At 52.3% G+C, this 21,604-nt stretch overlaps 1 protein-coding gene and 1 pseudogene across 7 annotated transcripts in view; one reads left to right on the top strand and one right to left on the bottom strand.

Moving 5' to 3' along the window:
• Positions 1–21,604, top strand: part of MEGF6 (multiple EGF like domains 6) — a 136,340-nt gene that overhangs the window by 36,318 nt on the left and 78,418 nt on the right. The window lies entirely within an intron of this gene.
• LOC126072484 (U1 small nuclear ribonucleoprotein C-like) lies at positions 12,204–12,644 on the bottom strand (annotated as a pseudogene).

Raw genomic sequence — 21,604 nt, 5'->3', positions numbered from 1 at the left:
AGCCTTGGCTCAAGGGCGACTGTTTCTAAACTGGGATAATTGGTGGATGGAGAGGAACCCTTCCCCCAGCTGCCCTTCAATGCTGTGCACTGTCCTGCAGTAGGAGCCTGACCCCTTGCCCCTGGCCCAGATGCCTGTGGCCTGGAGGGCCTGGTGCTGTTGCTGGTGGTCTTGGACTCTGGCCCTCAGCCCTGCCCTCCCACTGGAGAGGTTCCTGGAAGGACTGGGGAGGGGGGCGCGGGAATGTTCCTCTGGGCACAGGCTGCTAGGTCTGTGGGCCTCGCTCTGGCAGGCTGCTGCAGCTGGGCTGGGCTGGCCAGGGGCGGGTCTGAGCAACTTTGTCGTTCTGCCACCGCTGTGGGGCCCTGTTCTGAGGCCTGCAGCTGAGATGGCGCCAGGCTCAGGCATCTCAGCTCCTGTCCTTGTGGATGTGGCCTTGGGCTAACCTGCCCTGACCTCTCCTCTGACCTTGATCGTGGCTGTGTTTCCAGGCTCCCCACACTGTTCCCTTCTCTCGGCTCTGGGCTTGGCCGAGCAGAAGGTTCGTCCAATGTGGTCTGCCTGGGACAGAGGTGTGGGGTCGAAGCTCTGTATGTCTGGTGTAGGGGAAGACCCACTACCCCCATGGAGGACTCCGCTTGTCTAGGGAAGATCCTGCATATGTGGGGAGGAATCAGAATGGCTGGGGAGGACTCACCACACCTATGGAGAACCTGCATGCCTGGGGAGGACCCTGCATGCCTAGGGAGGATCCTACATACCCAGGGGGGAGTCAGAAGAACCGGGGAGGACTCAACACACCTGGAGAAGACCCATCACATCCAGGGAGGACCCCGTACACCCAGAGAGGAGTCAGGTGCCTGGGGAGGACTCAGCACACCTGGAGAGGATCCCACATGCCCGGGGAGGACTCAGAACCTCCTGGGATGAGTCAAAACACCTAAGGAGGATTCAACACACCTGGGGAGGATCCAGCACACCTGGGAGGACCTTGCACACCTGGGATGCTTGCTCTCCAGCCTTCTGGGCAGAGTGGCCTTGGCTTTGATATTTTATTGCCCCTGTCTTTGCTAAGGGGCGGACCCTGAGATCAGGGACACCCAGAGGAGCTATGCTAGGTGCCCAGAGAGGGACATGGTGAATAGTCCTGGGACCCACCTTCCCTACTTCCCCACTGCGGCTCTATAGATAGGTATAGACATTTAAATTTAAATTTTATTTTATTGTGGTCAAATAAATATAACATAAAATTTGCCATTTTAATGATTTTTAAGTGTACAATTCAGTGGCATTAATTATATTTGCACCGTTGTGTAACCATCACCCCTGTTTATCTCTAAAATTTTTCCATCACCCAAACAGAAACTCAGTGCCCCTTCAGCAGTAAATCCCTACCCCATTGGCTGCCCCCTGCACCCAGCCCCTGGTAACCACTAATTATCTTTGGTCTCTGTGCATTTGCCTGTTCTAGATATTTGTATGAAGGGAAGCCTACAGCATTTGCCCTTTTGTGCCTGACTGATTTCATTCAGCATAATATTTTCCCAAGGTTCATCCATGTCATAGCATGTATCAGAACCTAATTGCTCTTTACCGCTGGGTGATACTCCACTGTATGTATACCGCACACTGTGTTTATCCATCCATCGAATGATGGACCCTTGGGTTGTTCCACCCTTTGGCTATTGTGAATAGTGCTGCAGTGAACATGGGTGTACATGGATCTGTTTGAATCCCTGCTTTCAGGTTTCTTGGATACATACCTAGGAGTGGAATTGCCGGGTTGTATGGTAATTCTGTGTTTAATTTCTTAAGGAACTGCCAACTGTTTTCACAGCCAGTGGCTGCGCCATTTTGCATCCTTTGTTTCATTTTTCTATCCTCCATTTCATGTATCTCTGCTCTGATCTTTGTTATTTCTCTCTGTCTGGCAGCTTTGGGCTTAGTTTGCTCTTCTTTTTCTAGTTCTTAAGCTGTAGAGTTAGGTTATTGATGTAAGAGCTTTCTTCTTTCTTTAATGTAGATGTTTACAGCTGTAAATTTCCCTCTGAGCACGGCCTTCACTGCATCCCACGCGTTTTGGTATTTGTATTTTTGTTTTCATTTGTCTCAAAGTGTTTTCTCAACTCCCTTGAGATTTCTTCTTTGACTCATTGGTTGTTTAACAGTGTGTTGTTTACCTGAAGCGACAGGAAGGAGAGACAGGAGGAAGGAATGGAATGTGTGGCTAATTGACTCATGAACACCTGTCTCCTTTGCCATGAGACCAGAAGAACTGGATGGTGCCTGCTTATCATTACTGAACATTTTGAGCAAAGGTTCTATAGAATAATCCTGATGAAAAAGGGAAAAATATGGAACAGAATTTCAAATTCGCATGGACTCCAGACTTTCTGGAGCCATGGAGGCTGGGTGAACCCCTGAAACTCTTGCCCTGAGATAAGCTTTAAACCTTAAACTGAAAATATCCCCTGAAGTTTTCTTAAAACCAAACAATAAAAAACCAAACCAAACCCAAACCCAGTGCTGTCGAGTCGATTCCAACTCATAGTGACCCTACAGGACACAGTAGAACTGCCCCATAGTTTCCAAGAAGCGCTTGGCGGATTCGAACTGTTGACCCTTTGGTTAGCAGCTGTAGCACTTAACCCCTACACCGCCAGGGTTTCCAAAACGAAACAATAGGTTAGCTTAAATATTAAAGAATGTCTGCTTTGAGCATTGTGCTCTTTCGAGATCTATCTTTATGGGATGAAATTAACAACAGCAACCGGAAAGATTTGATAGGATCCTTAGGGAGCAGTGAGTTTACGTGAATTGGGGAGGAACAATTCAGAAAAGGAGGGTGAGAATGGTTGCACAACTCCAAGAATGTGATCAGTGTCACTGAATTGTAAATGTAGAAATGGTTGAATTGGTGTATGTTGTACTGTGTGTATTCTCAACAAAAACAACAAAATAAATAACATTTAAAAACTAAAATAGGGTATTGTTTAGCTTCCACGTATTTGTGAATTTTTCGGTTTTCCTTCTCCTGTTGATTTCTAGTTTTATTCCTTTGTGGTCAGAGAAGATACTTTGTAGGATTTTAACCTTTTAAAATTTATTTAGACTTGTTTTGTGACCCGGCTTATGTTCTGTCCTGGAGAATGACCCATTGCACTGGAGAAGAATGTTTATTTTGCTGTCGTTGAGTGTTCTATATGTGACTGTTGGGTCTAGTGGGTTCATAGTGTTGTTCAAGTCTTCTGTTTGCTTGTTTACCTTCTGTGTAGATGTTTTATCCATTATTGAAAGTGGTGTATTGAAGTGTCCAACTATTACTGTGTTGTTGTTGTATGTGTTGTTGCTGTCGAGTCAGCCCCAATGCATGGCGACCTTATCTATAACAACAAAACTTTCCCCGGTCCTGCGCCATGTTCACAACAGTTGATATGCTTGAGTCCATTGTTGTGGCTACTATTTATTTTGAGTGCCTTCCAACTTAGGGGAAGCCCTGGTGGCGTAGTGGATAAGTGCTATGGCTGCTAACCAAAAGGTTGGCAGTTCATATCCACCAGGTACTCCTTGGAAAATCTATGAGGCAGTTCTACTCTGTCCTATAGGGTCACTGTGGGTCTGAATCGACTTGATGGCAACAGGTTTGGTTTTTGGTTTTCCAACTTGGGCTGCTCATCTTCCAGCCTTATATCAGACAGTATTCTGTTGTGGTCCATTGGATTTTCATTGGCTGATTTTCCGAAGTAGATCACCAGGCCTTTCTTTCCAGTCAGTCTTAGTCTGGCAGCTCTGCTGAAACCTGTCCATCATGGGTGACCCTGCAGGTATTTGGAATACCGGTGGCAGAGCTTCCAGCATTGCAGCAACACGCAAGCCCCCACAGTGGAGCAAACTGACACACGGGTGGTGGGCTGTTACTGCAGAACTGTCCGTTCCTCCCTATAGTCCTGTCAACATTTGCTTCACATATTTTAGGTGGGTGTGGACTTTCATGTGCTGTGGGGGGCAGGTCCAAGGAAAGATCTCAGGAATCCTGATAAAACAGCAGACCCAGGACCTGACCCTACTGTCTCAGGACCCCTGGGAGGAGCCTGAGGTGTCCCCATGTGCTGGCACAGCCACTCATGAGCATCGGAGTTTGGGGAACTTGACCGGGCTGTGCTGGCTGTCAGCACCAGGTTGTTCAGCCACTGATCTTGGGATCAGGGTCTTCCTGGGAGCACCTGGCAGTCTTGGAGCTGCCTCCTTGGCCTCCACCCTCCTTCAGGGCTGCCCTCTAGTTCCCAGCCCCATGGGGAGCTCTACCTCATTTATGGGCAATCAGAAAACCCAAAGGACTCAGTGGCCTGCCTGGCCCGCCTCTCCCAAGGGGGTCCCCCCAGAGCTGCCACCAGCCCCCAGGCCTCCTCCACTCTTCATGCCTGGTCATTGGGAACTGAGGGCTGAGACGTGGGGCTGCGCAGGGGAAGGCAGACCCTGCCCTCCAACCCAGCAGCCATCTGGGAGGAGCTGGGCCGCTACCAAGCATGGGGGAGTGTGATGGCTGGCCTGGTCAGCCTTCCTCTAGGTGTGCCCGGTACCTGGCCGGGCACGTTGGTGGGACCAGGTGAACTCCTGCCAGGCCAGTTTTAGGCCTCACATCCCGAGGCAGTGAGGGCCCTGGGGGCAGCGGAGGGGCATGGCACAGGGGAGGGGGGCCCCTTGACTTTCCTCCCCCCACCCGCAGGAAACAGAGGGCGCGGTTGGTGCCTATCTGGGGGAGAGGCGTGTTGGCTAGTTCTGATCCCATGAGCTGCTGGGGGGATCCCGTCCTCCAGGCCCATGTGGTCCTTTGTCAGGGGGTGGGCTGGGGCAGGATGAGGCCTGGGGGGGATGTGTACCTGTCACCTTTCCCCAGGTTCAGAGCTGGCTCCTTAGCCTCCTCCCTCCTTTGGGGCTGTCCTCCAGTTCCCAGCCCCATGGGAAGCTCTGTCTGGATTCTGGGTAATCAGAAAACCCAAACAACCCAGGCAGCTGTGACCCCCTCTCCCCATGGGGTTCCAGAGCTGGCCCTGCTCCCCCCCTGCTCTGCTCAGTCTCCCACCTTGCCTGGATGGACATGGCCATGGTCTTCAGCTTCTCTACCGATGCCCACTTCAGCTGCACCAACCCCTCTTTTGGGGGATGGCCCCCAAAACCTTCAGGGGACACATCCTGCAGGGGACAGGGTTGGACCATGAAGGTGGGCACCTTCGATCTGGACTCCCTCTGGCTTCCTCATAGGCAGTGGGTTTGCAGAGCCCGTGAAGAGAGCTGGGGGACATTCTGTGGGTCTCCAGCCATCTGTCAGCCCCGCTCGCTCTGGGGAGGGCCTTTGGGTCTGCCCAGTGAATCATTTAATTACCAGGTTCGTTTCTTGCCTCCTCCCTGCCGCCCACAAAGGCTGCTCTGTCTTTCTCTGCGGATGCCTGTATGTTCCTGGCCGGCTCGTGCACAATGAGGCAGTGTGGCCTCTCATAGGGGCTGGCTCCAGACCCCTAAGTGTGGGGGGCTGTCATTCACTTCATTTAACAGGAGACACTGACAGGCAGACTCATGGGCAGGGAGGGTGGTTTGTGAGCTTGGGAGTCTGTCAGTGAAGTGATATCATTACAGCAGGAGGTACGAAGTGGTGGATCCCAGGTGTGGGGGGTGGTCTGTTAACTCAGGGTTCTGTCAGTGACATCGTTTCAGCTGGGGACACTGAGAGGCGGAACTTCGGGTGTGGAGCCTGTGAGCTCATCCCCCTGCCCCAAGCTGCGTGGCTGGGCGCTGGTTGAGTGTGCGTCTTGAGCCTCTGTGCCCATGACATGGATAGCTGTCCAGGCAGGACTGGGCCTGGCACTGGACAGCACCATCTTCAGAGAAGGCCTGGGCCTCCCTGCCTCCTAGGGGCTGCCCAGGTCTGGAGGTCACTGGGCTTTTTCCTGATGGTCTCCTCCAACTGTTCTGATAGCCAGAACGGCTGGGGCTTCAAACTGCCCTGAGGCTCGGTTCCTACTCATACCAGGGATCCAAGGCCCTGTGGGGTTGGCGAGCTCTGAGGGGGCCAGGCTGGGGCCCTACTGGTTGTCCCAGGGCCTCAGCAGGGCCTGGAGAGAGTAGGAGAGAAACATCTGGCCAGAGTCCTGCTTCGGGGTTGGGGCCATTCCCACCCTCACACTCGGCCCTCTTGCTGGGCTCAGGGTCTCTGATGGGTACGGGTTCCACATCCACCCACCTCCCACCTGTGTATCCTGGGAAAGTGGGTGTAACAGCAGGACCCCTCGAGAAGGGTGTGTTCGGTGGGATGGGACACTGGGGTCCTGCCCGCCCATCTCCTGCTGGTGATAATGCATGGCTGTGATGGCACCGATGGGAGGCTCCCGAGCAGTTGGTGAGTTGTTTCAGAGGTTGGGAGGGGAGGCCCTGTTGCATTCTGATCTGGGCTGCTGGTCTCCTTTAAGCCACAGTCCAACCACTCTGGGTGTCTTGGCCAGCCTGGGGTCTCCTGGGGTTCCTGTGCCATCCACGAGGTGGCCAGAAAGGTGCCCCAGATGCCGGGTGGCTGGCTCCTTGTGCTGCTGCCGTCTCCCCAGTCCCCATGACTTGGCTTGACTGGAGGGCCGCAGGCTTAGTGTGGCGGCTCAGGTGAGGTGGTGTGCTTTGGGCTCTTTTGGCATCACCTTGGACAAGGAGCGAGCCAGGCTGCAGCCTGTTATGGCCCGGCTCAGAGGCTGAGGGCCTCCTGACCCTGCAGGATCTCTTCCAGCAAGAAGCTGTTGGCCTTCCTTGTCCCCAGTCACAGAGGTCACTATGGTGGGCAGGGTCTCCGATGGGCATGGATGCTCACCTTTCCCACTGCTTACAGGCACCTTGAGCGATGGCCGTCCAGAGCAGGCGCTGTCAGGGGCAGGTTCCAGGAAATGTGCTGACAGCCCCTTTTCAGGATTCCTGGGCCGTGCACCCGCATCCCCGGCCAACAGGGTGATTAACGAGGCACTTGTGAGCAAGGGAGCTGGAGGCCTGCCCAGCTCTGCCCTGGGACTTGGCAGCTCAGGCATTCCGGAGTGGGCCAACTCTGCACCTGGAGAGGGGGCCGGGCAGCACCACTGGAGCTGGGCAACTGATAATGGGCAGCTTTGGTAGGTGAAGGAGGTGGTGGCCCTGGTGCTGACAGCCTTGTAAGCAGGTCTTCTGGCTGTGGATGGATGGACGGACAAGGCTGTCTGCCCAGATCAGTTTTGTGTGCCAAAATCTGCTCCGCCGGGAGCCAGGCCTGGTCGGGTGCTCCCCGTGCTGTGGCGGGGGGATCAGGCACGGTGCATCTGGGGAGTAGCACTCACAGTGATGTTCTCAGATGGCCGACCCCTGGTTTGAGGTCTTGGGGGAGGAGGTGGATCCCACACCAGCCCCAGGTGGAGTTCTCTGTCCAGCTGTGTGCTGGGTTGCTGCCGGATTTCTCGGATGGGATGACCGAAACAGTTAAGAGCAGGACAGAGCCCAGGCATCACGCACGGTTCATGCTCTCCATGGCAGACGTGCTCCCCCCTGCCCATGGGGTGCCCTGTACTCTCCTTGAGACACCACAGTATACATTGCACATATGGGCCCCATGGAGCCCCAGGCAGAGCTGTCCTGGATTGCCTGACTTAGCTGAGCACTTCTGAAGTTCCTGCACCACCAAGCACTCTGTGCCTGACCCCCAGGACCTCGGAGTGGGACATGTACCTTATTTGAAAATAGGGTCTTTGCAGATGTGATCAGGTTAAGATGAGATCTTTAGGGTGGATGGTGGGTGTCCTTATAAGAAGAGAGCGACACAGGCAGACATGCACAGAGGGGAGCTGCCACGTGACGATGGAGGCAGAGGTTGGGGCGATGCGTCTACAAGCCAAGGAATGCCCAGGATTGCCAGCAACACCAGAAGCTGGAAGAGGCAAGGAAGGATTGTCGCTAGATCCTTCAGAGAGAGCATAGCCCTGCCGGCACCTTGATTTTGGACTTCTGGCCACCAGCACTGTGTGAGAATGAATTTCGGCTGTTAAGCCTCCTGGCTTGTAATAATCTGTTACATGGCCCTGGAGACGAGCACAGGAGGCAGCGATCTTTTTACTCAGGGACAGGAAGGGTGAAGCTTGGCAGTAAACTTGCTGGATGATAAACCTGCTCATTGACTCCTTCCAGCAAAGCTGGGGTAATCATGTCATGACATAAGAGGACGCTGTCACCCACGTTCTCACAGCGCCCTGGCCATCTGGAAGGCACACTTTGTGCACACAGTCTGCCTGGTGCTAGCTGGGCTGCAGGGATGGGGTCAGTGCCCCTGAGGCCAGCAGTGTCCCCTAGGCAGAGCTGCTCTATTGGGACACTCTGGACCTCGTGCCTGGGGGCTTGGTTCTGTCCAGCTGGAAGTTGAGTTGGCAAGGCTGGGCACAGACGCCCCTGAGGCCCCTCTCCTGGGCCCCTCTCCTGCTCTGGGTTGCTGAGAGTGCATGTGGGGGGCAGACTCGGCATCGGAACCCTGGCTCCTTTTCCCACAGCCCTGACTAGCTGAGGGCTGCAGGTGTCCACCATGCTTACCCTGGAGGACCATGGTCATGTTAGAGTCCTGGTGCCCGTCCTGAGGCTGGCCTGTCCAGTCATCCTTCTCCAGCTGAACTTGCCCTACCCAGCATGCTGTCCTCAGTTCAGGCTGGCTCTGGCTGGATCCCAGGACTGGGGGCTGGGCCACAGCTGCCCAACACCTGGATGGGCTGTGAGGTCTCTGATGCTTGAGGGTGGGGTGAGTGGACACAAGGTCAGGTCCTGGCTGGTTCCTTCCATCACTGTGGCTGGGTGCTGGGCTGGGCGTCACCACCCTTGGGGGTGTCCTGGGAGGGTCAGGAAGTCCTGACTGTCGAGAGGCATTTCTTTTTGGCCTTTCATACCGGGAGAGGCTGAGGCTCTTTCCTGGATGCCTATGTCCAGCTGGGTGGCCTCTGGGTCCTGCTCCAGGCTGTGCAGAGTCCTAGCCCCCTGGAGGGGGATGCCCAAGACTGCTGGAGGACCTGGAAGCTCCCTGGTGCTGGGGAGAGGGGGTGCGGGCCCTGTGTGGATGGTCGGGCCTGGGCAGGGGTGTGGTCAGGAGCAGCAGGGACTCCCAACTGCCAGGAGAGTGTTCATGCTAACCTCCTCCTTCCTAAGGCTGGGCTCCAGGAAGAGAGCACTGGGCACTGAGCCTTGGATGGTGCCCAGCAGGCTCTGCTGCCCAGAGCAGGGCACTTTCCCAGGATGTGGTAGGGTTTGGTTTCTCCCAGGTGCTGCAGGCTGGGGCTTGTCCCAGGGAGGACGCTGCACTGGGAGACTCAGGCCCCAGGGAAGGGAAGCAGCACCAGCCACTTGGGCCACCCATGAGCAGAGGCACTGGCTCACAAGGCCCTCAGGTTCCAGCCCCTCCTCTCACAGGCTTCAAAGTGAGGACTGGACAGAGGGGCTGGTTTGCCCCAGGACGTCTGGCTGTGTGCCCTGGAGGGCATGCACCAACTGACTGAATGAATGACTGAATACATGTGTGACATGGGGGTTCAGGGCCTAGCTTGCAGGCCGACCTGATGACCCCCAGCCAGGTTCTTCCCTGGGACCCATTGGGGTGGGCCGAGTGGGGCCTGCAGCTGGGACCCCAGCACGTGGCTTAGGCCTGGCCAAGTGGCAGGTCGGGAGTCTGGGTCCTGTGCTCTGAATCTCGCAGCTTCGTCCCACACTGTGTGGCTAGATCCTCTCATCCCCCTACCCAAGCCAACAGTGCCCTCAACTCCTGGCTGGTGCTAAGCTCCTTGGGATGGCCCTGGCGTTGCCCTGGGTGTGAGTGGTGGGTAGGAGGGAGGTCTGGGAGGCCGGCTCAGACCCACAGCCCAGATGCAGGGCCCCGAGGGCCGGGGCCAGCGATGGTGCCAGGCAGGGCCAGTCTCCTTGCCATCCAGAGCAGTCTCTGGGCTGTGGGGAGGGGCTGGGAGAGGTGTGGCTTTGGCGCCTCCTGGTGGAGATGGCCAGCCAAGGCAGGTACACGAAGTTGCTAGGGACATGAGAGCCCCTTAGAAGGCTGCCAGGGCCCCAGACGCACAGTCTGTATTCACTGAGATACCTTGGATTGAAGCTCAGGCTGAGAAAGGAAACGTGTGCATGAACCTGAGAGGCAGAGTGGGAGTTGTGGGTTTGGTCTGTGCATTTTCTTGTCCACTCCTGAAAACCTGTGGGATGGTACCAGGAATGCCCACTACCAAGGCTGAGGGGTATGAGTTATGGAGAGGTGGGGCGCAACTGAGAGAAAGGAAAGACCCAGGCAGGGGGTCCCAGGGTGAGAGTGGGGGGTGGGAGCCTGGGTCCGTCCGTCCATCCACCCACCCACCCATTTCCTCATCCATCCATCTATCCACCCACTCCCATCCATCTATCCATCCCTGAACCCCTCTGTGTGTGGGCCTTGGGGTCAGCTGATAACCAGTCAGAGAGCCCTGCCCCCTGGGGCCTTGCATTCTGGCAGAGGAGGTATCAGGAAGTGATGATAAATAATTCCAGGTGGTGACACCTGTTGTGAAGAAACAGGTCAGGGTGAGGGAGAGAGAATGATGAAGGGGGAGGGCTACATTAATTGGCAGGGTGAGGGGCCTGCAGCTGTGTGAAGATGTAGAGGCAGGTCCAAGTGGGGGCATGTCCAGGTTGGAGCAGGGAACACGGCAGCCAACGTGGACGGGGGAACACTGTGTGGGCAAAGGTCTGGCCACCAGCGTCTAGTAGGCTCATCAAGGGGTGGGCTTCAGTTGGGTCTGTGGCCCAGTGTCTCCCATGGGGCTCAGTCTGGCTGTGGTCACTGGCAGTGGTAGGTGGGGTGAGGCGGCTCTGATGTGGGATTTAGGAAGCTCTCTTTGCCAGCTGGAGGCCACGGCTAGGGAGAAGGCTGTGGCTCACTGTGGCTCACTCTGGGTCTGGGCTGGTTGCCATGGTGATGTTTGAGCAGTGGCCATGGCAGAGGAAGCCAGGTCCTGGATATGGAGGAGGGCAGGGGCAGCTCCATGCCAATGGACTCCTCATGGCATGAGCAAGAAGAAGTGTCAGGTGGCTCCGGGGTCCTGGTCCGAGTGCCGGGCGGTTAAAGGGGCCTTTTGGTGAAAATGGAAAGACCTGGGAGGTGAGGGCTGGTGGAATGTGGCCTATGTGCTGGGAGGGCAGGCGTGGCTTGGGAAGTGGTCCCTAGCCGTTTGGTTTTGCTCAGGCCCCAGAGAGTGGTGGGCTGCAGTTCCTGAGGGCATCCGGGATCCATAGGCTTTTCTTTCTTTCTTTTTTTAAACTAAAAGCACTGACAATTTTATATTGACATGTCCCGATACAACAACAATTGCTCTTTTTTGTCCTACTACCTTCTTACAACTGGACCAATGAGCAACATCATGATAAACAGAGAAAAGATTGAAGTTGTCAAGGATTTCATTTTACTTGGATCCACAATCAATGCCCATGGAAGCAGCAGTCAAGAAATCAAACGAAGTATTGCATTGGGCAAATCTGCTGCAAAAGACCTCTTCAACAGTGTTGAAAATCAAAGATGTCACTTTAAGGACTAATGTGCGCCTGACCCAAGCTGTGGTGTTTTCTATCACCTCATATGCGTATGAAAGCTGACAATGAATAAGGAATACCAAAGAAGAATTGACACCTTTGAATTATGGTGCTGGTGAAGAATATCGAATATACCATGGACTGCCAGAAGAACAAAATCTGTCTTGGAAGGAGTACAGCCAGAATGCTTCTTAGAAGCAAGGATGGCAAGACTACGTCTAACATACATTGGCCATGTTGTCAGGAGGCATGAGTCTCTGGAAAAGGACATCATGCTTGGTAAAGCAGAGGGTCAGCAAAAAATAGGGAGACCCTCAACCAGATGGATTGACACAGAGGCTGCAATGATGGACTTAAGCATAACAATGATGGTGAGAATGCCCAGGACCGGGCCGTGTTTAATTCTGTTGTACTAAGTGTTGCTATGAGTTGGAACCAACTCGACGGCACCAGACAAAACTCTCCTCTAAAACTCTTCTCTCTTTGATAGAAAGGAGGAACAGGCCTTTCTTGTCATGTTGTCAGGAAACACCCAGCGTCACAGCACCATGATCTCCTGGTGAAGTAGTACAAGTACTATAAAATGGATACGAAGAGGCTGCCTGCTGTCCTTATCTGTCTGGTTGAGTCATTCCTGGCCAAGTAGGCACCATCATGGAATAGGCGGGAGGCCTCATCACTGGGACCCAGGCATCACGGGCATGTGACCGCCCCTGGTGGGCTCACTCCAGGAGCCAGTCCCACTGGCATCATCCCAGGAGGAGGAAGGCCCATTGTTAGCATCATGGGAGGGTCCCCCATATGGGGTACTAGCATCATATCAGGGTGAGAAGGACCGGGGAGACTGGGGGGAGCCGGGATCATGGCCTCTGCTGGAAGAGGAGCAGAGAATGGAGTAGGCAGTATCTTTCCTTGTCAGTCAGGCTCTGAGCCTACTGGGCCATCCATTTCATGTTCTCTTTGTGTTTCCTACCACTACAGGGTGTGTTTCTCGTAGATGGCGAGTCATGGCTGAGGTATGCATTGCCGTTGTCACAATAAAACCTGGGCATGTTGTCCGCAGGCTATTGGCTGGTCCCTCCATAGGGTTTTAATGGATGGTTTTTCAGAAGTAGATCGCCATGCCCGTCTTCTGAAGTGCCTCTGGGTGGACTAGAACCATCAACCTTTTGGTTAATAGCCAAGTGTGTTAACAGTCTGCACAACCCAGGAACTGTGTCTCCTGCCAGTGTGTGGCCTCCTTCCTCCTAGCACACAGGCTGGACTCAGCCAGTGCTTTGTGTGAACTTGCAGTTTGCTGGCTTCACTGAGCTCCTGGGCCACCTCTCTGCCAGGTGTGATCGTACAGAGGTGCCAAGACCTAACCCCTGTACCCCAGGAGCCCCTGGCAAGCTCCAGAGAGGTATGAGCCCAAGTATGATGGAGGCCTGGGGGCATGAGAGCCTGGCAGGTGGTGCTCATAAGGCTGTCTGCCTGCCACTCCCATGGGCACCAAAGTGGAGGGCCTGTGACCTTCTCCCGGAGGCAACTGCCAGGTGACCCTGGAAATCCAGAGTGGGTGAGGCCTGTCTGACCCTTTCTAGGCGACCCATTCTTGGTTTCGAGGGTTGCCCTGGAAACCACAGATGGAGAGGGGTGAGTGGGGCCCAGCCTCTCTTGGTCCTGGGAAGGAATCTCCCGGAAGCTGGGTAACCCTAGACCTGTCTTCCCCAGGTTTCCTTGGAAAACAACGTTCAAAGAGCAGCCTTTCTAGCCTTCTGGGAGTAGCCTTGCCTGGCCCTCCCCGTCCTGGGAGCACCTTGCCCTCCAGGGTGCCACTTTGTAGCTTCCTTTTGCATTCCTTGGTGTATTGCTTAGTATGCGATCAGGCGCCTCTTTGCTTTGTCTTCTCCTGAGGACGGGCTCTGTGCTTCCAGCCTGCCTGGTGCCCCCGCCTGCCTCTTCTCTTTTCCAGCCTCCCTCGCCGAAGCCAATGGGTTGTTTGAAGTCAGCATTTGAATGTTTACATTTTTGGGTTCCCCAGTGATGCCCGTGCAAAGGCTTCTGTATGCATAATTGAGAGAGGACCCTTCTGTTGCAATGCCAAAAAAAACTAAACAAGCCTTCAGCTGTAGAGTCGATTCAGACTCATGGAGACGCCATGTGTGGCAGAGGAATTATTCCAGAGAGTTCTCTGGGTTGTAATCTTCATGGAAGCAGATCACCAGGTCTTTCTTTTGCAGTGCTACTGGGTGGGTTTGAACCACCAACCTTTAGGCTGGTCGAGTGCAAACCATTTGTGGCAGCCAGGAACCTTGTTGAAAGGCCAGTTATTCAAAATACCAGGAAAAACCACCCAATGGAATAACACTGTTTTAAATTTTGTCTTGAGATCATCAGGGTTGGTCGGGGGATGAGGAGCTGGGTGTGCTGAATGACCACGCCGCTTCCTGCTGAGGCCACAAATCCCCTTGACCTTCCAAACGGATCCCCAGCACTGGCTGTGGCCGACTTAGGCTCATTTCAGACATTCCAGGTGGAGAAGGGATAGGACAAAAGATGGAGAGAGGTTTTGTAAGGCGTTAAGTTTTAAAGGAGGTTCCTAGGTGGCACAGTTTGAACGTAACTACTAACCTGCAGGCTAGTGGTTTGAACCCACCCAGTGGCACTGTGGAAGAAATGCCTGGTGATCTACTTCCATAAAAATTGCAGCCAAGAAAACCCTATGGAGCAGTTAGTTCTATTCTGACACACAGGGGTTTGCTATGAGTCGGAATCAACTCGATGGCAATGATTTTTTTTTTTAAGTTTTAGAAACAAATGAGAAAGGAGGTTAAAACAGACCAACAAATATTTACGAGTGAGCAAATTCAGAGTGGGAATATATTGAGAGAGAAGAAGAGGGAGGGAGGGTGGCACGCACAGGGATACGTGGTGGAAGGCGGGAAGGGAGGAAGGAAAAAGATGGGGAGAACTCAGTCAGACAGTTCCTAGAGCTGTCACCAAGGGGCGATGTTGCATAAGGACCGCTTGGTTGCTGTTCAGGTGGAAGATGCCAAGGAAATGGTTGTCCTTGGCTGAGGGTCTAAACGAGAATGCCTCACTTTAACAAAGCCAGGTAATAAATCCTGAATCATAAAAAAAAAAATCATAGGAGCCAGTAAAACCAGGGCAGGGGGAGAGGGTGGTGATAGTTGAATTGCAAAAGCATTCCTCCTTCTCAGAAGGATCCGTGTGACTCCTTTAGTTGGCACACTCTCCAAGAGCATTCAACATAGGATTTGGTTTTCAACATCCACTCTTTTTAGAACAGCACAGAAGCACTGCCGCTGTGATGGCTGCACCTGCCTGAGCAGACCCTCCAGTGGAGACACGGCTGGTTTCCTCAGAGTCTGCGTATGAACAGCTTCAGCCAAAGGATGCTTCTTCCAGGAAGCCTTCCCTGATGCTCCCCTCTGTGCTCATGCCCTGAACCCCATCACCTCTGGGTGGAATTTTTTTTCCCCTCAGTTAATTTTTTTTCTAAATTTTATTTATTTTGTTGTTTTTTTGAGAATATACACAGCAAAACATATACCAATTCAACAATTTCTACATGTATAATTCAGTGACATTAATTACGTTCTTTGAGTTGTGCAACTATTCTCATCCTCCTTTTCTGAATTGTTCCTCCTGTTAACATAAACTCACTGCCCTCTAATGTTTCTTTCTAATCTTCGGAGTTGCTGTTGTCAATTTGATCCCATACAGATCTTAAAAGAGCTTAATGCTCAAGGGAGACCTTTTTTTACTAGTTAAGCTAAACTACTGTTTGGTTTTAAGAAGACTTCAGGGGGTATTTTTGGTTTATGGTTTAAAGATTATCTCAGGGCAGTAGTTTTAGGGGTTCGTCTACCCTCCATGGCTTCAGAAAGTCTAAAGTCCAAGAGAATTTGAAATTCCGTTCTACATTTTTACCTTTTTGGTCAGGATTGTTCCATGGAATCCTTGACCAAAATGTTCAGTAATGGTAGCCAGGCACCGTCCAGTTCTTCTGGTCTCATGGCAGAGGAGGCAGTTGTTCATGGAGACAATTAGCCACACATTCCATATCCTCCACTTATTTCTGACTCTCCTTCCTCTGTTGCTCCAGGTGAATAGAGACCAATTGTTGTGCCCTGAATGGCATGACATGCTTATGGGTGTGGACCATGCAAATAAGATGTATGGGACCCTAACGAAGGATTTGGTCAGTTTTGCCGTCCTGTTAAGCTTAAAATCAGCCAACCCAGAGGTGAGAAGGGGGGACTGCACTGTCACCAAGAAAGAAGAGCCAGGAGCGGAGCATGACCTTTAGAACCGGGGTCCCTAAGAACCTCCTAGACCCAGGACACAGAGAGCTGTAACAGTGGAGAAGGCACAAGATAATGAGAAGTGCGCCAAGCACAGCAGAGAACTGGTAGCAGCAGAACCAGGAAACCAGCAGGAGATGGCTTGGTGAGCTTCCTGGCCCACGGAGTGAGAGAGCTGAGTTTCTTAGGACAGGAGGCTTCCTGGGGGAGTAGGGTGCCTCCAGGCACCTGGTGGAGCTATGCTCACTGACCCACAGGGGGAGAGAGCTGAGTGCCTTCAGGCCAAGGCTTAGTGGTGGAGTGGTTGCCTCTGGGCATTTATTGGTGGAGCTAAAGACCTTTGTAACACTTGCGGTGCAGAAGCTAGGCTGGCCCAAGAGGCCTGAGGAGCCGTGGGCCTGGGAGAGGCCTGCCTGTGGGCACGGAAGCTGTCCTGATCAAGTTGTATCCTGAGTTGTTTCTGATCCTGCATTGTACCTGTTACTTCCCTAATAAACCTCAGAATCGTGAGTATTGTCTGTGAGTTCTTTGAGGCCATTGCAATGGATTATCAAACCCAGCAGAGAAGTAGAGAGTGTCGTGGAAGGAATAGCTGGTGTGAGAATTGGCAAAAAGGTTGGAGGCTGAAGGTTTGTTTGACCTCAGCCTCATAGGAATCAGCCTTGAGCTGTTGATCTTGATTCTTTTTTCCCTTGGGAAGTTACAGGAGGTCAGATGCCCTCACCATGCCATTTTCACAAAATCCTTCACATCCCTGGTTAGATTTATTCCTAAGTATTTTATTCTCTTAGATGCTACTGTAAATAGTAATTATGTCTTTAATTTCCCTTTCAGATTTCTCCTGTATAGAAACCCAAGTGATTTTTGTTTTTTGACCTTGTACCCTGAAATTTTACTAAATTCGTGTGTTAGCTTTAGAAGTTTTCTTGTGGACTCTGGGATTTTCTCTACACAGGATGATATCATCCATGAATAGAGATAATTTTACTTCTTTTCCAATCTGGATACCTTTTACTTCTTTTTCTTGTCTTATAGCTCTGGCTAGGACTTCTAACACAATATTGAATAGAAGTGGTAAGAGCGGAAAGCCTTGTCTTGTTTCTGGTTTCAAGGGAAAGCTCTCAGTATTTCTCCATTAAGTATAATACAGGCTGTTAGCTTTTCATATATGCTCTGAATCATATCGGGGAATTCCCTTCTATTCCGATCTTCTTTCAGGTTTTCATCAATAAATGGTGTTGGATTTTATGAAATGCTTTTTCAGCATCTATAGAGATGATCATGTGGTTCTTTTCCTTTGTTCTATTGTGGTACATTACATTGAGTGATTTTCTAAGGTTGAACCATCTCTGCACTCCTGGAATAAATCCCACTTGGTCATGGTGTATGGCTCTTTTAATACGCTGTTGAATTCTGTTCACTAGTATTTTGTTGAGGATTTTTTCATCTATAATCGTACGAGGTATTGGTCTGTAGTTTTCTTTTCTTGTGGTGTATTTGGTTTGGGTATCAGGGTTATGTTTGCTTCACAGAATGAATTAGGGAGTATTCCTTCCTTGTCTATCTTTTGGAAGAGCTTAAATACTGTTGGTGTCAATTCTTCTCTGTTTGGTAGAATTCTCCAGTGGAACCATCTGGTCCAGACATTTTTTTGTTGGGAGGTTTTTGATCACTGATTAGATCTCTTCACTTGTTTTGGGTCTGTTGAGACTTTCTGTTTCCTCTTGAGTCAGTTTGGGTAGGTTGTGTGCTTCTAAGAATTTTTCCATTTCGTCTAGGTTACCAGTTTGTTCCTATACCAAAAAACCCACCACCATCGAGTCGATTCCGACTAATAGTGACCCTATAGGACAGAGTAGAACTGCCCCGTAGAGTTTCCAAGGAGCGCCTGGTGGATTTGAACTGCCGACCTCTTGGTTAGCAGCCATAGCACTTAACCACTATGCCACCAGGGTTTCCTTGTTGCCATACAGCTCTTCGTAATACTCTGTCATAATTCTCTTTATTTCTATTGAGTCAGTTGTACTGTCTCTTTTTCATTTTTTATTTTGGTTATTTCCATCTTTCATCTGTCAGTCTAGCTAAAGGGTTGTCGATTTTATTGATCTTTTCAAAGAACCAGCTTCTGGTTTTACTGATTCTCTCTATTGTTTTTCTTGATTTTATTTATTTCTGCTCTGATCTTCGTCATTTCCTTTTTTCTGGTTGGTTTAGGCTTAGTTTGCTTTTCTCATTCTAGTTCCCAGATGTGTGGACTTCTTGGGATCCCCTCTCCACCCACTCTGTCCTTCTCCATGCCCCTGTCTGACTTTTGGTGCCCTAGAAGAGCAGAGACACTTTTCCTCTCCTGGGGTTGGGAATCTAACTGGCACTCAACAACTGCTTGTCATGAGAGTGAGTGAATGATGGCTAGCCCCTCATCCAGCACCACTGACTTGTGCTGAGGCAGGCCTGGGCTGATGGGAATGGGGATTGGAATGTGCCAGCTGCCCTGAGCTGGCAGGACTTGAGACGCAGGAGCAGATATAACCACCCAGAAAGGTGGGGCATGTCCTGGAGGCGAGCTTGCTTAGACAGCCAGTGCTCTTCAGATAGGCCTCGCCCCAGGACAACCCAGCTGGGCATGACGCCCCAGTGCTGGCACTGGGGGCAAGGGCAGGCGACACTGGGGCAGCAATGAGGGCTCTTCTTTAAATAAAGTGGGGGTTGTCCCTCCATTTTAAAGGTAATACATGCTTAGTAACTATTAATTTTCTATTGGTGCTGTGACAAGTTATCTCAAACTTAGTGGCCTAAAACAACATAAATTTATTATCTCACAGTTTTGGAGGTCAGAAATCAAGGTGTGGGCAGGGCTGTGTTCCTTTTTGGAAGCTCAAAGGGAAAATATACCATGGACTTTCAGAAGAATGAACAAATCCATCCTGGAAGAAGTACAACCAGAATGCTTCTTAGAAGAGAGGATGGCGAGGCTTTGGCTCACTTACATTGGACAGGTCATCAGGAAAGACCAGTCGCTAGAAAAGGACATCATGGTTGGTAAAGTAGTGGGTCAGCAAAAACTAGGGAAAACTCCAAGAGAGGGATTGACGTAGTGGCTGCAACAATGGGCTCAAACATACCAATGATTGTGAGGATGACGCAGGACCAGGCAATGTTTCGTTCTGTTATACATAAGATCAGAGCTGACTTGACAGCAGCTAATAACAACCACAAAGGGAGAATCCATTTCCTTACCTTTTCCAGCTTCCAGAGGCCGCCTGTATTCCTTGGCTTGTGACCCCTTCCTCCATCTTCGAAGTCAGCAGCACAGCATCTCTCTGACCCTTCTTCTGTCATCATCACAGCTTTCTTTGACTCCTCTTCTATCTCTTTCTTCTACTTTTAAGGACCCTTGTGATTAAATTGGGCCCACTCAGATAATCCAAGACAACCTCCTCATCTCAGGGTCAGATGATTAGCAGCCTTAATTCCATCTGCATCCCTAATTCCGCTTTGCCATGTAACCTAACATACCCCTAGGTTCTTGGGGTTAGGCTATGTACATCTTTGTGTGTGCGTGGGGGGAGGGGTATTATTCTGCCTACTACAGTAACTGACCACTGAAAAACAGAAAAATAAGAAAAAATAATTGCAGCCTTTTCCCTGCCCCCCAAGCTCATCGGGGGTAACATTTTCTAATGTTCTTGGTCCTGTGTGCATTGACATGGCTGGAATAGTAGTACATGTACGCCTACTACATAATGTAATTTCTAACGGGGCCTCTTTGACTCTCCAAAGTGTCCCCCTCTGGACAATAATCCATATGGCTCCCAGACTTGCTCTTCTACTGCCGAGAGTCTTGCTTGCTGTGATCATGTCGGGTCATGAGTATTTTCCTGTGCTTGGAGGTCTTATTAGCCATCATTTGCTGAGACTTCAGGTCCATCTGTGGCGTGGAGGTGGTGCTGCCACTCCTTGACCAGCCCCCAGTGGTTGGACAGGGAAACAGGCAGAAAGCCTAGTGTACTCGGAGTCTGGTAGGGCCTCAACGTAGCTTGCTGTACAGGAGTTTCCCCCCACCCCTACCTGCACGGCTCCGGGAGGAGCGCGCTGTGAGAATTCAATTCCATCCGACATTTCTGGGCCTGCTGGTTACCGTGCCAAGCTTCATAAAATGAGGGTGATGTTTCCTGCTCCGGGGAGCTGTGTGCCAAGGTCATGGAGTCCAGTCCCACCACTGGCCAGCAAGCTTCACAGGATGCTCTAGGTTATCTTTGGGTCCCAGCTGTCCCCATCTCCATCCCTGGGCAGCCTCTTGCAGGTCCTGTCCTAGCGGGGGTTGCAGGTGGGACATGGACTCCTAGGGTGGCCATCAGGAGGGGCTGCTCCATCTGGGGCTACAGAGCCCATCCCAGTTGATGTCCTTGCACTCAGGCCATCTTGAAGAGGGGGCTCTGCTGGCTGCAGGCCCTGGCCAGGGCTAGGCTCCTGGGGCTGACTGGGCCTTGTCAGTTCTGTGCCGAGGGTGGGCTGGAGACATAGCCAGGAGTGGGGGTCCATGGGGCCTGGGTGTCTCCCAGCCAAGACCCATCCCTGGGCAGTGGGGTGACAGCTTTTTGGAGGTGGAGCTGTCCCTTGGGTTTGTGCATTGGCGGCTGGTTAGGGGTAGTTTTCACTCTGACGGATGCTGAGAGGATGACTTGTTTCCTCGGCCAGGGGCAGGGGTGGGGCTGTGCCTTTGGCTGCCTGCCTTGGCACCCACCCTGCCTGGCAGAGGCTTCCAGGGAACCACAGAGCTCAGCCTTGGCCCTCGACCCCAGGGGGAATGTGGTCTGGGAGCTTCAGGAACAAGCTGAGGCAGTGTCAGCCTGGCAGTCCCATGTTGGGGGTGGTGACCCTGGGGAGGCAGCTCGGCCCTGTGGGGTCTTGGTGCTCCCCTGGCAGATCCAACTACCAGGGACCCCTTGGCAGCTGTGGAGGAGGACAAGGGGTCTTGGTTTGGGCTGGTGCCAGCTGAGCCCTGGGGCTGTGTTCCTGTGGCCTTTCATTTCTGACCCAAATACATTTAGATCCCTCCTGACTCTGACTCCATCCTGGAGTCATTAGCACTCCAGAGTGCTAATCTCTACACGCAATTCTGTTTGATGCTTCTAGCAGTCCTCCCATGATGACGATTACATTCCATCTGTGTTTCAGAGATGAGGAAACCCAGGCCCAGGGAGGTTTGCTACTGGCCAAGTTCACCCAGGGTTGGAGAGGCCGAGACAGCCCCGAACCCGTGCTATAGCTTTTAGCCCCAAACCCATGCCCATGCCCCTCAGCCGCGGAACCTGTGCCCGTGGCCCTTGGCCCTGGAACCTGTGCCTGTGGGCCAGCCCTGGAACCCATGGGCCATGCTAAGTGGGGTTTGAGTCTTCCAGGGAGGGTCCTGTGCCAAGTCAAGATGCTCTGTTTGTATTCCTATTTCTTGGGCTGGGTACTTCCCTCTCTGGGGTCTTCTTAGAAGCAGCCATGGGCAGGATGGAGTCAGGGTCACAAGAAGGGCTGAGGAGCCATGTGACGGGGAGAGGCCCAGCGGAATACAAGGCCCTCCCAAAGGTGTGGGGTCCCCCCCCTGCAGGGTTGTTTTCATCGCCAGGTCTGAAGGGTGCAGACCCCAGGAGCAGCCTGAGTTATGTGCAGGGGGCTGCTAGCGTATGGCAGCTCCTTGGGGGTGAGGA

Source organism: Elephas maximus, chromosome 3, assembly GCF_024166365.1.
Source record: "Elephas maximus indicus isolate mEleMax1 chromosome 3, mEleMax1 primary haplotype, whole genome shotgun sequence".
In the NCBI taxonomy this organism is placed as follows: domain Eukaryota; kingdom Metazoa; phylum Chordata; class Mammalia; order Proboscidea; family Elephantidae; genus Elephas; species Elephas maximus.
This window is presented reverse-complemented; position numbering and strand designations above follow the sequence as displayed.